This window comes from Neophocaena asiaeorientalis, unplaced genomic scaffold, assembly GCF_003031525.2.
Source record: "Neophocaena asiaeorientalis asiaeorientalis breed wild unplaced genomic scaffold, Neophocaena_asiaeorientalis_V1.1 scaffold26, whole genome shotgun sequence".
In the NCBI taxonomy this organism is placed as follows: Eukaryota; Metazoa; Chordata; class Mammalia; order Artiodactyla; family Phocoenidae; genus Neophocaena; species Neophocaena asiaeorientalis.
The window spans coordinates 9,427,598-9,443,577 of NW_020173108.1; the positions used below are offsets into that span (position 1 = coordinate 9,427,598).

At 37.2% G+C, this 15,980-nt stretch overlaps 1 protein-coding gene across 2 annotated transcripts in view; it reads right to left on the minus strand.

Annotated features, from left to right (window-relative positions):
• Window positions 1-15,980, minus strand: part of FER (FER tyrosine kinase) — a 457,217-nt gene that overhangs the window by 415,575 nt on the left and 25,662 nt on the right. Inside the window, exon 1 of one of the 2 annotated variants that reach the window (XM_024743364.1) lies at window positions 11,561-11,738. The exons of the other annotated variant lie outside the window; for it this stretch is intronic. The gene's annotated coding sequence lies outside the window, so the exon portion shown is untranslated. Of the gene's footprint in view, window positions 1-11,560; window positions 11,739-15,980 lie in introns of those variants that run through there. 2 annotated transcript variants of the gene reach the window in all.

Genomic DNA, 15,980 nt, shown 5'->3' on the forward strand with positions numbered 1-15,980 from the left:
AATCCATATGAAAATCTAAGCTAGCTTTTTTTTTTTGCAGAAATTGACAAGCTAATCTTAAAACTTACAAAGAAATGCAAGGAAGCCAGAATAACCAAATAAATAAACAAACAAACCAAAACACCCTGAAGAAAAAGAACAAAGCTGGAGGACTCAGACTTCACTGCCATGTCTATTCAATGGAGGAAAAAAAAGTCTTTTCTACTAAAGATGCTGGGAAAATTGGATTCCACATGCAAAAGAGTTAAGCAGGATGTCTCCTTAGACCATACACAAAAAATTAAATCTAAAGGAATCACAGATCTAAATATCAGAGCTAAAACTATAAAACTCTCAGAAGAAAATATAGTAGTAAATCTTCATGACCTTGGTCCAGGCAATGGTTTCTAAATATGACACCAAAGTGCAAGCAACAAAATAAAAATATGTAAATTTGTTTTCATCAAAATTAAAAACTTCTGTACTTTAAAGGCCACCATCAAGTAACTGATAAGACCACAGAATGGGGAAAATATTTACAAATCATATATCTGATCAGGGACTTTTCTCTGGATTATATAAAGAATTCTTACAACTCAATAATAACAAGACAAACCAATTAAAAATGGGCAAAAGATCTGAGTAGACATTTCTCCAAATAAGATTTACAGACGTCCACTAAGCACATGAAAAGATGTTCAATATCATTAGCCATTAGGAAAATACCAATCAAAACCACAATGAGCTACCATTTCACACCACTAAGATGTCCATAATCAAAAAGACAGATAATATCAAGTGTTGGAGACTGTGAAGAAATTAGAAGCATCAGATACTGGTGGTGTAAATGTAAAATGGATAGTTCCTCAAAACTTAAACACAGAGTTATTATATATGACCCAGAAATTCCACTCTTAGGTATGTACCCAAGAGAAATAAAAACATATGCCCACACAAAAACCTGTGCATGAATATTTGAACAGAATTATTCATAATAGTCACAAAGGGGAACAACCCAAATGTTCATCAACTGATGAATGGATAAATAAAACGATATATCCACACAATGAAATTGGCAACGGTAATGAATGAAATGTTGAAACAAGCTACAGCATGGATAAACCTTGTAAACATGCTAAGTGAAAGAAGCCAAACACAAAAGACTGACATGCTGTGCTGTCTTCTTATATGAAATGTCCAAAATCTATTTTTAGAGGCATAAATCAAATTAGTATTGACTAGAGCTGGCAAATTTGTGAAGAAATGAGGAGTGACTGCTAACGGGTACTGGATTTCCTTTTGGAGTGAGTAGAGGGCTCTAAAATTGATTGTGGTAATGGTTGCACAACTCTGTGAACAGAATAAAAACCATTAAATTGTACAGTTTAAATGGGTGAATTCTTCAGCATGTGAGTTATAGCTCAAAGTTGTTAAAAAAAAAATCTCTGCAGTATAACTTATAATCATCTAAAGGTCAGTTATCAGACACCACAAAGTTATTCCTGCTTGTTTGCTATAAATCCCAAGAACTATGATAGAATTTATTTTCCCCTCCAGTCCCCTAGGATTTCAAGCAGTGAATCTTTTAGGGTCAGTTAGAAGAAATAAAGAAACACATCTTTTATTTTTAAGTCTGGCTCATCATATCAGAAGTCAATTTAATTCAGCTGAAATCCTCTAACCTATACAGAAAAGTAAGAAAAGGTTTCTCTCTCTAAGCTCAGTGATACCATCTAAAGAGATGGTAAAAATGTGTGGGTTTTTCAAATAGAAAACAAATTCCAATATTTTCCCAACTGAAAACTGTCTGGTTTTATGATCGAACAAGTAGAGCAGAAAAAAGGTTGTGGAAAAATGTACTCCATCAAGGTTTCCAAAGTTGCAAGCAGGACACTAAATGGACCTTAACATAAATAAGTCAATAAAAGTAATTGACTTATTCACTTTAATATCAAGTAGGATAATTCCAGTTTATTCACTTTGTAGGTAGTAGCTTTAAAAAATTTACTTTGATATACTGTATCTTTATGGGTCACAAAAAAGAACATTTTTCTGTTATTTTACTTATAGCTCAACTAAGTCTCAGTGAAGATATACTCTAACTCATACCATGTTTTCAATGGAAGAATAAGAAATTTTTTTCCAAAGAAAGGTGAAACATTTCGCTTTTTTTTTTTTAAACTATATCTGAGATTGTGGTTCATTTTATTCTGTAGCTTGGAATAAACATCACTTCTGCTTCTAAATGCATCTAGCTGTGGTCAAAGCTTTGACAATAGTTTTTTTCTCTCATTATTAGGAATTTCAAAAGGATTATGAAGAGCTTAGATGAATAAAAAGGGAAACAATCTGGCAGCTATCTGAGAAACACTCCAGCCCACCCTAAAGGCTTATTTATGTACACCAGTATTCTAGGTCAGGGTGAATATAAAATAATTTAATCAAAACCACAATGAGCTACCATTCCTCCTTGAGGAATCACAAATAATAAAAATTTTTAAAAACAGCTCCATAATTAACTGATTATGTCTAATTATTAAATTCGTAGAGATTATAAATACTTTAAGGAATTAAAGGGAATGGTATCCTACGGATAATTTTTCCACAGATGTCAAATGATATACATAAGACTATTTAATTCAGTAGTGTTTGGAATTTTTTTAAAAACTGGAAATATTAATTAAAAGGAACTGACTAGGTAAATTACAATCAAAGCTGCTGCAGTTGCTTGTACTGATAACTGAGAAATCCTAGGGAGTACCATTCAAATCATAGTCTGTGTGAATCTGTTCAGTGTCCAACATTCACAACCATATGTGGTAGATGTGATCATGGCATATTCGTTCAGTGGAGTATCATTCAGCCCTAATATAAAAATGAGAAAACTTGTGTATTGATTGGGAAATATCATTAACAATTATTAATAGAAAAAAGTAAGATACAGAACTTGGTATGCTTACATTGTGTAAAAAGGAGGAAGAATAATAAAAATTAAATTTACTTGTTAAGTGCATAAAATATTTCTAGAAGAACACACAGTGGCTGGGACACAGGAATGGGAAGGAGACTCTTCATTATATACTCTTTTGTACGTTTGAATTTTGTTTTAAGTGAATATATTGCTATTACTTATTCAAAAATTAATTAAAGAATTTTTGAAGAGAAAAAGAAAAAATTAATGAAACCTGAAGTAATCCAGAAAAGTTTCCTAGAAATGGCAAGACATGAGTTAAGGTTGGAAAAACCATGATTTAGATAAAAAGGTTAAAAAGGAAATGCATTTCAGGAAGCAATATGGGGAATATAAGTGACTAGGGGGTGAAGTAAACAAAGAAATGTCTCCAAAATCAAGCTATATGTGGCAAGCAGTGGCAGATGGCATGCCAATTTACCTCTTGCTATTCTAACGTTAAGGGAACTAATAAGGCTCAAACTCCTTAACTGGTGTTTAAGGCAAAATAACAAGATCATGAATGTGATGTTTTAAATGGTTAGTTTGCTGGTGCTAGTTACACAAGTGTGTTCAGTTGGTGAAACTTCATAAAGCTGAGCGTCTGTGATTTGTGCACTTTTCTATATGTATGTTATAGTTAATTTAAAAAGAGACATAGAGATAGAGTTTAATCTGGAAGCTAGGTATAAAATAGCTTGAAGACAGCAAAAACATAAAATGAGACATAAGAAGGCAAATTAATAAGTCACTACAGCTATACAGCTTGAGAAATGAGGATCTATAATTGACAATGTCAGTGAGAGTTAAGACCAAAGAGGCTTGACCTGGTAAATGGATTTAAAGAAAAGAGAGACAGATGATACAATGATAACTTCAAGGCTTTAATAATAAATGATGACAATATCAATAGAAATGGAAGAATGAGAATACGGAGCTACTTTAAAGAAAATACATTCATTTCAGCAGGAAATAAATGCTTAGGTAAAATAAAAGGCTAAGGATACAAATTTGAGAGTCAGCTGCTTAAAGGTGATAAAACCAATAGATTGAATGTTGACAGAAAAGCAGAGAATTACAAGGACAAAGCCCATGAGAATGTATCAATGGAGGAACTAGAAGAAGAAAAGCCAAAGGGTAGAGATTAAGTAAGCAAAAAAGAGGTTTGACAGAGTTACAGATGATGGGATATAAAAGAAGTTATTAGCAATGTCGAATGTCAGAGAGAGATGTGAAAACTGCAAAAAGTCATTATTGGAATTTTCAGGTAAAGCCAGTATAGTAAAAGTAGTACTTCAGAAGTTCCTACCACCAATAACTAATAAAAAGAACAAAAACTGTTAAGAAAAAACAAAAATTTAAACATATCATCATCAAATAAAGGAGTAAAACTTTATGCCACAAGTTTCACAGCATAGTTTCAAAAGAAAAAAAGGGAAAATTCTGGTGCTCTAGGCAGCATGGAAATGTGCCCAACACCACCCCTCAACTTTCAGAAGATATCCTGAGGAAGAAGAATTAACAAAATCCTGAGAATTCACACTGGGTACTCCAAGATGAAAAGGAACAGCATACACTGAACAGACCAACCTAGGGAAAAATCAAGAAAATAACTAAAGGAATATTACTTAGCCATAAAAAGAAACGAAATTGAGTTATTTGTAGTGAGGTGGATGGACCTAGAGTCTGTCATACAGAGTGAAGTAAGTCAGAAAGAGAAAACCAAATACCGTATGCTAACATATATATATAGAATCTAAAAAAAAAAAAATGGTTCTGAAGAACCATAGGGAACGATAAGCTGGGAAGAAGTGAGAGATTGGCATTGACATATATACACTACCAAATGTAAAACAGATAGCTAGTGGGAAGCAGCCACAGAGCACAGGGAGATCAGCTCGGTGCTTTGTGACCACCTAGAGGTGTGGGATAGGGAAGGGGGGAGGGAGACACAACAGGGAGGGGATAGGGGGATATATGTATTCGTATAGCTGATTCACTTTGTTATACAGCAGAAACTAACACAACAATGTAAAGCAATTATACTCCAATAAAGATGTTAAAAAAAAAAAAAAAAGAAAAGAACTAAAGAAAGAAGCTTCTCTGTACCAAGACAGGACCTCAGAAAAATGCTGGGAGGGCAGCCTTGGTTTGCCGTTTTCCAGAGCTCTGTGAAGAACTGGTGGATGAAATTAAATCCAGAAGTACAGGATGTTTAATGGAATCTCATAAGAGAGAGTAAATCTCAGGGCCCCCAACAAGGCCAAACTCAGTCCCAGCCAATACCTCCCCACCCCTCTATCGCCATGCTCATATGACAAATAAACCAAAATTAAAAGTAAAACCTAGGAATTCCCTGGTGGCGCAGTGGTTAAGAATCCGCCTGCCAATGCAGGGGACACGGGTTCGAGCCCTGGTCCAGGAAGATCTCACATGCCGTGGAGCAACTAAGCCCATGCACCACAACTACGGAGCCTGCGCTCTAGAGTCCGTGAACCACCACTATAGAGCCTGCATGCCACAACTACTGAGTCCGTGCACCTAGAGCCCGTGCTCTGCAACAAGAGAAGCCACCGCAATGAGAATTCCGCGCACCACAACGAAGAGTAGCCCCCGCTCGATGCAACTAGAGAAAGCCTATGTGCAGCAATGAAGACCCAATGCAGCCAAAAATTAAAAATAAATTTTTAAAAAAAGTAAAACCGGTCTTCCCTGGTGGCGCAGTGATTGAGAGTCCGCCTGCCGATGCAGGGGACACGGGTTCATGCCTTGGTCTGGGAAGATCCCACATGCCACGGAGCGGCTGGTCCCGTAAGCCATGGCTGCTGAGACTGCGCGTCCGGAGCCTGTGCTCCGCAATGGGAGAGGTCGCGACAGTGAGAGGCCCGCGTACCGCGAAAAAGAAAAAAAAAAAAAAAAAAAAAAAAAAAAAGTAAAACCTAGCTTCTGATCCAAACAAGATGGCATAGACCATTTTTCCCAGCTCAGCCCCACAAAACACAACTATTAACACTGAAAATAGCAAAAGGGACGACCAAAGAATAACTCTGAGAGGTAGAAAAGGGAAACTCCTTTGGCCCTAGGACTGGAAGAACAGCACAGAAGCAGGGTGTCTTGTACCCCCCTCACCAAACAGAAAATGGTCATCCATCCCTGACTTTTCCCAACTTCCAGTCTGGGAACAAAAGGCAGTCCGTGTAGGCTAACTCCTCCCAGGATCCGACAAGCGTCCCTCTGACTACATCAGGCAAGCCAGACACCACCAGCAAGGGAGACAGATTATAAGCCTCACCAAAAACAAACAGCCAGGGGAAGCATTCTCCTTCCCTGATAGGCCTGAGAATCCCATTTTCTGCCAAGAGAAACGGAACTAGGCAGGAAGAACCAGCAAGAGAGATCCAGCAATAGCAAGCAGCCCAGTCGGAAAGTCTCCCTGTCCCCACAGGTCCAAGGATCACCTTTCCCACCCAGAAACACCAGAGCAGGTACACAGAACTGGCAAAAGGGAGCCAGCCTCTAGCAAGTGGTTCAGTCCAGGAAGCTCCTTGTTCTCTGCGAGTCCAAGATTCTCCTTTCCTGACCAGAGACTGTAGGGCAGCTAGGGGGCACGGTAAAGAAATCCTATCTCACCCCTTCTCTAACCAATAGACATCTAGTACTGCTCAGCCTAAGAAAAATGTCTTCTACTCCCTCAAGTAGCACCACCACCATCAAGAACCAGTGGGAGCCCTAGTGATACCAGATAAAGCAAACCAAAATAACAGCACAAAGACTCAAAATTAAACTGTCACTGGAACCACAGCCCACAAAAATAGGCCAAGAACTGCATGTTAAATCTAACCAGAGTGACTGACTGCCTGTAAAAATAAAAGATTGAAATAGGCTATTGAAATAGAGTCTCCTAACATAATAGATAAAATATCTAGGCTTCAATTGAAAATCACCTGTCATATCAAGAACCAAGAAAAATAATCACAAGTTAAAAAAGAAAAGACAATCAACTTATGCCAACAACAAGATGAATCAGATGTTGGAATTATCAGAAAATGATTTTAAATCAGCCATCATAGAAATGCTTCAACAATCGATTACAAATTATCTTAAAACAAATGTAAACCAACAATTACAAATTCCCTTAAAACAACTGTAAAATTAGAAAATCTAAGCAAAAAATAGAAGTTATTAAAAAACATGGAAATTATAGAACTAAAAAATAATAATAACAGGAATAAAAAACTCACTAGATGAGCTCAACAGTAGACAACAAAGGATACAATCAGTGAATGTAAAAAAGAGGAATAGAATTCAACCAATCCAAACAACAGAGAGAAAATATACAAAAAATAAGAAGAAGAAGCAGCAAAGCCTCAGGGACCTGCAGGACAATAACAGAAGACCCAACATTTGTATCGTCTGAGTTTCAGAAGGAGAGAAGAAAGTAGGGCTGAAAGAGTATTCAAAGAAATATGTCCAACTTGGTGAAAGAGAAATCAAGACAGTGTGGTATTAGTAGAGGATAGATAGTAGATGAATGGAACAGGATAAAGAACCCAGAAATAGACCCACATAAATATGCTCAACTATTTTTTGACAAAGGTCCAGAAGCAATTCAATGAAGGAAAACTAGCCTTTTCAATAAATGGTACTGGAGCAATTGGATATCTATAGGCCAAAAAAAATGAACTCTGACCTAACACCTTACACAAAAATTAATTCAAAAACTTAAACATAAACGTAAAACTGCAAAACTTCTATGAAAAAAGAAACAGAAGGAAATCTTCAGGATCTAAAGCTACGCAAAGTTCTTAGACTTGAAACAAAAAAACACAATCCAGGGCTTCCCTGGTGGCACAGTGGTTGAGAGTCCACCTGCCGATGCAGGGGACACGGGTTCGTGCCCCGGTCCGGGAAGATCCCACATACCGCGGAGCAGCTGGGCCCGTGAGCCATGGCCGCTGAGCCTGCGCGTCCGGAGCCTGTGCTCCACAAAGGGAGAGGCCACAACAGTGAGAGGCCCGCGTACCGCAAAAAAAAAAAAAATTAATTAATTAATTGATTAAATTAAAAAAAAAACCACAATCCATACAGGGAAAAATTGATAAATTGGGCTCCTCAAAAGTAAAAAGGTTGCCCTGTGAAAGCCCATGTGAAGATGAGAAAAAGACAGGCTACAGACTGGGAGAAAATATTTGCAAACCACATATCTGACAGAGAACTAGTACCTAGAATTCATAAGACCTCTTAAAATTCAACATTTAAAAACAACAACAATCCAACTAGAAAATGAGCAGAAGACATGAACAGACATTTCACAGAAAAGGATATAAAAATGGTGAATGAGCACACAAAAAGATGTTCGACATAAATTAGCCATCAGGGAAATGCAATTAAAAGCACATGGAGATACCACTACATACCTATCAGAATGGCTAAAATAAAATATAATGACAAGACCAAACACTTGTAAGGATATGGAAAAAGTGGATCATTCATTTGTTGCTGGTTAGTAGACAAAAAATGGTACAGCCACTCTGGTTTCTTATAAAACTAAACATTCAACTACCATACGACCCAACAATTGCACTCTTGGACATTTATGCCATGGAAATGAAAACATATGTTCACACAAAAACCTGTACACAAATGTTCATAGCAGCTTTATTTGTAATAGGCAAAAGCTGGAATCAGCACAGGGATCCTTCAACAGGTGAATGCATACCATGGAATACTACCCACATTAAAAAGGAACAGTCTATCGACATAGACAACAACTTGCACGAATCTTCAGGAATCCTGCTGAACGAAAAAAGCCAACCCCACAAAGTTATATACTGTATGATTCCATTTATATAACATTCTTGAAGTGAAAAAATTTTGGGAAAAGGACAGATTAGGGGTAGCCAGGGTTTAGGGCCTGCAGAGTGGAAAAGGGAGGTAAGTATGGTTATAGAAGGAGGATACAAGGGATTCTAGTAGTGTTGGAACTGTTCAGTACCTTGATGGTAGTGGTGGATACATGAATCTAGACAAGTAATAAAATGTTACAGAACTTAACATACACACAACAAAGGAGTACAATTAAAACTGGAGAAATATGAATAAGATTAGTGGATTATGTCAATGTTAATATCCTGGTTGTCATAGTTTTGCAAAATGTTACCATGAGGGGAAACTAGACCAAATGTACAAGGAATTATTATTTCATACAATTGCGTATTAATCTACAATTACCACAAAAGAAATTTCAATTTAAAAAAAGAGTAATGCCCAGACCTCAAACTACAGGTCGGGGGAAGAACAATAACGTGGAGAGGGTGTCACAAATTTAGCTATATTCTTCCACAAGTAATAGAGCAAAAGCTGCCTATGTCAACCATAAGGAAGATGAAAAAAAAGATTACAAGGAAATTATACAATCATACTGTAGCCAAAAATTACAAAGAGAGAGAGAGAGCAAGCAGGCGGGGGTACAATACAGACTGAGTTGTAATATAAGTTCCAATTGGGCAAGGAATTACTCTGATCTCTTCCCCCACTATCATCTCCAGTGCTTAAAACAGCACCTTGCATATATAGTAGACAATAAAAATCTGTTAAATGAATTAACTGGTTGAGGCTACAGAGCATTATACATGCATCCCCTCATGCCCTACAATCCCTACTTAGCCCTCTTCATTCTTTAGGATACTCAGTGATTCTAGGTATTAATTCTATTATTACTTGTATCAAATTTACAATCCTAACCTATAGGTTAAAATTCAAACTCCTTTGCCTGGTAATCCAAGCTGGCCCCAGACAGCCTTCCACCCTCAAACAATAGTACCACAGTTTTCTACCTATGGTCCCTTAAATGTCTCATGATCATACCTCTGTAGCTTTGCAGATGTTGTTCCTTCAGTCTAAATGTTTTTACCCTTGCCTGCTTGCAGAATTTTCAACAACTAAACTGCAAAGTTGTTTTCTCTGTGAAACATTCTCTGACCATCCCCACAACCGTAATTACCCAGTCCAACTTAGGTGTTCCCTTTTCTCAGATCTCAGGGATCATGTATGTACCTCTGATTAACATAACACTTCTCATAGTATATTTTAATTATTTTTCAGGTATATTTCTCCCATCAAACTATGATATACATGAAAATAAGAATATTACAGAGTTTTCACTTTTATAACCCTGGGGCTAAAATTACTATCCATATACAGTAGGTATTCAATTTATTATAAATAATTGCAAGAGCAAACCCATTTTTTAAAAGATTTGTAAATAAGATTTTAAAATAAGAATTTCTATAATTTACTGGATACTGAGTACAAATCAGGCAGAAATAGAGCATTATACAAAACTACAGGCATGTCATTAGCAAAGATGTCTATTTTAAAATAGCATCTTTTAAAATACACATCTTTTTAAAAGGCAAAACTAATAAATAGCATCTTTTTAAAAGGCAAAACTAGTAAAAGTCCTAAAAAAATTATTGACTATTTAAATTTATTTAAATCTTTCTTATTTAATGGCATTCAGCTTGGTATTTAGGATCAAGTGAGTTATGTTGAGTTTTCAATTCACCACAAATAGTGATTAAAAACTTTAAAAGAACCATTAAAAACTGCCATATTTTCAAAAATTAGAATTTCATCCTGTATAAAATAGATCTATAAATACATACTTCTTAAACAAAAATGGACACGATTTAATAGCAAAATATAAAACAGATAACTAGTTTCCTTGACAGGACAATAGAATTCCCATGGTACTTCTTATAAATATAAGGGTATAGGCAAGTATTTCTTCTAAAATGCCTCTTGTTTTTCAACTTTTGGCTCCACAACTTTTTTACATCCTGGAAACTTTTTTACATTCTCCAAATATACAGAGAAAGTACTGCTTTTATATAGCATAAAGAAACTTTAATCTGTACTGAATACTTCCAAGTAAGGAAGATTTATGTTAACACAGATGATATATTGTTGTCACAAATATTTCTTTAATCATTTCATTTTTTAACATTGAAAATAAATTCAAATATACCACGAAGGTATGCTTACATAGAAAAATCAAAAAATAAGTGAATAAAAGCTATGCCATAGAAACAGGAAATCTTTCATTCTTCCTCCAAGACAAATTTTCATAAGCTGACAAGAAATTTAATAGGAAGATGGCAGAGTAGAAGGACATGCTCTAACTCCCTTGTGTGAGAACACCGGAATCACAACTAGCTGCTGGACAATCATAGACAGGAAGACACTGGAACTTACCAAAAAAGATACTCCACATCCAAAGACAAAAGAGAAGGCATATTGAGATGGCAGGAGGGGTGCAATCACAGTAAAATCAAATCAACAACTGCTGGGTGGGTGACTCACAGGCTGGAGAACCCTTATACCACAGAAGTTCACCCACTGGACAGAAGGTTCTGAGCCCCATGTCAGGCTTCCCAACCTGGGGGTCTGGCAACAGGAGGAGGAATTCCTAGAGAATCACACTTTGAAGGCTAGTGGGATTTGATTGCAGGACTTTGACAGGACTGGGGGAAACAGAGACTCCACTCTTGGAGAGCACACACAAAGCAGTGGCACATTGGGACCCAGGGGAAGGAGCAGTGACCCCAGGGGAGACTGAACGAGACCTACCTGCTAGTGTTGGAGGGTCTCCTGCAGAGGCGGGGATGGCTGTGGCTCACCGTGGGGCCAAGGACACTGGGAGCAGAGGTTATAAGAAGTACTCCTTGGCATGAGCCCTCCCAGAGTCTGCCATTAGCCCCACCAAAGAGCCCAGGCAGGCTCCAGTGTTGGGTTGCCTCAGGCTAAACAATCAACAGGGAGGAAACCCAGCCCCACCCATCAGCAAACAAGCAGATTAAAGTTTTACTGAGCTCTGTCCACCAGAGCAAGACTGAGCTCTACCCACCACAAGTACCTCCCATGAGGAAGCTTGCACAAACCTCTTAGATAGCCTCAAAAATGTTACAAAGACAAGGAAGAATTAAAGAACAAACAAACAGAGATGAACCATACAATAACTGAAATGAAAACTACACTAGCAGGAATCAATAGCAGAATAACTGAGGCAGAAGAAGAGATAAGTGACCTGGAAGACAGAATGGTGGAATTCACTGCTGCAGAACAGAATAAAGAAAAAATATTAAAAGAAATGAAGACAGCCTAAGAGAGCTCTAAGACAACATTAAATGCAACAACATTCACATTATAGGAGTCCCAGAAGGAGAAAAGAGAGAGGAAAGACCATAGAAAATATTTGAAGAGATTATGGTCAAAAACTTCCCTAACATGGGAACGGAAATAGCCACCCAAGTGCAGGGAGTGCAATGAGTCCCATACAGGATAAACCCAAGGAAAAACACGCCAAAACACACAGTAATCAAACTGGCAAAAATTAAAGACAAAGAAAAATTATTGAAAGCAGCAAAGGAAAAATGACAAAAAACATACAAGGGAACTCCCATAAGGTTAACAGCTGATTTCTCAGCAGAAACGCTACAAGCCAGAAGGGAGTGGCATGATATACTTAAAGTGATGAAAGGGAAGAATCTACAATCAAGATTACTCTACCCGGCAAGGATCTCATTCAGATTCGATGGAGAAATCAAAAGTTTTACAGACAAGCAAAAGCTAAGAGAATTCAGCACCACCAAACCAGCTCTACAGCAAATGCTAAAGGAACTTCTCTAAGTGGGAAACAGAAGAGAAGAAAACAACCTACAAAAACAAACCCAAAACAATTAAGAAAATGGTCATAGGAACATACATATCAATAATTACCTTAAATGTGAAGGGATTAAATGTTCCAGCCAACAGAAAGACACAGGCTTGCTGAATAGATACAAAAACAAGACCCATATATATGCTGTCTACAGGAGACCCACTTAAGACCTAGAGACACATACAGACTGAAAGTAAGGGGATGGAAAAAGATTTTCTGTGCAAATGGAAATCAAAAGAAAGCTGGAGTAGCAATACTCATATCAGATAAAATAGACTTTAAAAACTACTACAAGCAACTCTATGCCAATAAAATGGACAACCTGGAAGAAATGGACAAATTCTTAGAAATTTATAACCTTCCAAGAGTGAACCAGGAAGAAATGGAAAATATGAACACACCAATCACAAGTAATGAAATTGAAACTGTGATTAAAAATCTTCCAACAAACAAAAGTCCAGGACCAGATGGCTTCACAAGTGAATTCTATCAAACATTTAAAGAAGAGCTAACACCCATCCTTCTCAAACTCTTCCAAAACATTGCAGAGGAAGGAACACTACCAAACTCATTCTATGAGGCCACCATCACCCTGATACCAAAACCAGACAAAGATACTACAAAAAAAGAAAATTACAGACCAATATCACTGATGAATATAGATGCAAAACTCCTCAACAAAATACTAGCAAACAGAATCCAACAGCACATTAATAGGATCATACTCCATGATCAAGTGGGATTTATCACAGGGATGCAAGGATTCTTCAATACATGCAAATCAATCAATGTGATACAGCATATTAACAAATTGAAGAAGTAAAACCATATGATCATCTCAATAGTTTCAGAAAAAGGTTTTGACAAAATTCAACACCCATTTATGATAAAAACTCTCCAGAAAGTGGGCACAGAGGGAACCTACCTCAACATAATAAAGGCCATATATGACAAACCCACAGCTAACATCATTCTCAATGGTGAAAAACTGAAAGCATTTCCTCTAAGATCAGGTACAAGACAAGGATGTCCACACTCACCACTATTATTCAACATAGTTTTGGAACTTTTTGCCACAGCAATCAAGAAGAAAAAGAAAAAAAAAGGAATACAACTTGGAAAAGAAGAAGTAAAACTGTCACTGTTGGTAGATGACGTGATGCAATACACAGAGAATCCTAAAGATGCCACCAGAAAACTACTAGAGCTAATCAATGAATTCGGTACAGGATGGAAAATTAATGCACAGAAATTGCATTCCTATACACTAATGATGAAAAATCTGAAGGAGAAATCTGAAGGAGAAATTAAGAAACACTCCCATTTACCACTGCAACAAAAATAATAAACCTACCTAGGGAGACAAAAGACCTGTAGGCAGAAAACTATAAGACACTGATGAAAGAAATTAAAGATGATACCAACAGACGGAGAAATATACCATGTTCTTGGATTGGAAGAATCAACATTGTGAAAATGACTATACTAACCAAAGCAATCTACAGATTCAATGCAATCCCTATCAAATTACCGATGGCATTTTTTATGGAACTAGAACAAAAAATCTTAAAATTTGTATGGAAAAACAAAAGACCCCGAATACCCAAAGCAGTCTTGAGAGAAAAAAACAGAGCTGGAGGAATCAGACTCCCTGACTTCAGACTATACTACAAAGCTACAGTAATCAAGACAATATGGTACTGGCACAAAAACAGAAACACAGATCAGTGGAACAGGATAGAAAGCCCAGCGATAAACCCACGCACCCATGGTCAACTAATCTATGACAAAGGAGGCAAGGATATACAATGGAGAAAGACAGTCTCTTCAGTAAGTGGTGCTGGGAAAACTGGACAGCTACCTGTAAAAGAATGAAATTACAACACTCCCTAACACCATACACAAAAATAAACTCAAAATGGATTAGAGACTTATATGTAAGGCCAGACACCATAAAACTCTTAGAGCAAAACATAGGAAGAACACTCTTTGACATAAATCACAGCAAGATCTTTTTTGATCAACCTCCTAGAGTAATGGAAATAAAAACAAAAATAAACAAATGGGACCTAATGAAACTTCAAAGCTTTTGCACAGCAAAGGAAACCATAAACAAGACAGAAAGACAACCCTCAGAATGGGAGAAAATATTTGCAAATGAATCAATGGACAAAGGATTAATCTCCAAAATATATAAACAGCTCTTGCAGCTCAATATTAAGAAAACAAACAACCCAATCCAAAAATGGGCAGTAGACCTAAATAGACATTTCTCCAAAGAAGACATACAAATGGCCAAGAAGCACATGAAAAGCTGCTCAACATCACTAATTATTAGAGAAATGAAAAGCAAAACTACAATGAGGTATCACCTCACACCAGTTAGAATGGGCATCATCAGAAAATCTACAAACAACAAATGCTTGAGAGGGTGTGGAGAAAAGGGAACCCTCTTGCACTGCTGGTGGGAATGTAAATTGATACAGCCACTATGGAGAACAGTATGGAGGTTCCTTAAAAAACTAAAAATAGAATTACCATATGATCCAGCAATCCCACTACTGGGCATATACCCAGAGGAAACCATAATTCAAAAAGACACATGCACCCCAATGTTCATTGCAGCACTATTTACAATAGCCAGGTCATGGAAGCAACCTAAATGCCCATCAACAGATGAATGTATAAAGAGGATGTGGTACATATATACAATGGAATATTACTCAGCCATAAAAAGGAACAAACCCTTTGGGTCATCTGTTGAGACGTGGAGGGATCTTGAGACTGTCATACAGAGTGAAGTAAGTCAGAAAGAGAAAAACAAATATCGTATATTAACGCATGTATGTGGAACCTAGAAAAATGGTACAGATGAACTGGTTTACAGGGCAGAAGTTGAGACACAGATGTAGAGAACAAACGTATGGACACCAAGTGGGGGAAGCCGCAGGGGGGTGGGGATGGTGGTGTAATGAATTGGGAGATTGGGATTGACATGAATACACTGATGTGTATAAAATTTATGACTAATAAGAACCTGCTGTATAAAAAAATTAATTAAATTTTTAAATTTTTTTTTTTAATTATAGAATTTGAATTTATATTCCTTGACTAATAAAACCCCTCCAAATCAGTTTATGGTTCAAGTTAGTTTATCAGAATATGTTTGTTCATTGATAAAGACTATAAAATCGGGCTTCCCTGGTGGCGCAGTGGTTGAGAGTCCACCTGCCGATGCAGGGGACACGGGTTCGTGCCCCGGTGTGGGAGGATCCCACGTGCCGCGGAGCGGCTGGGCCCATGAGCCATGGCCGCTGAGCCTGCGCGTCC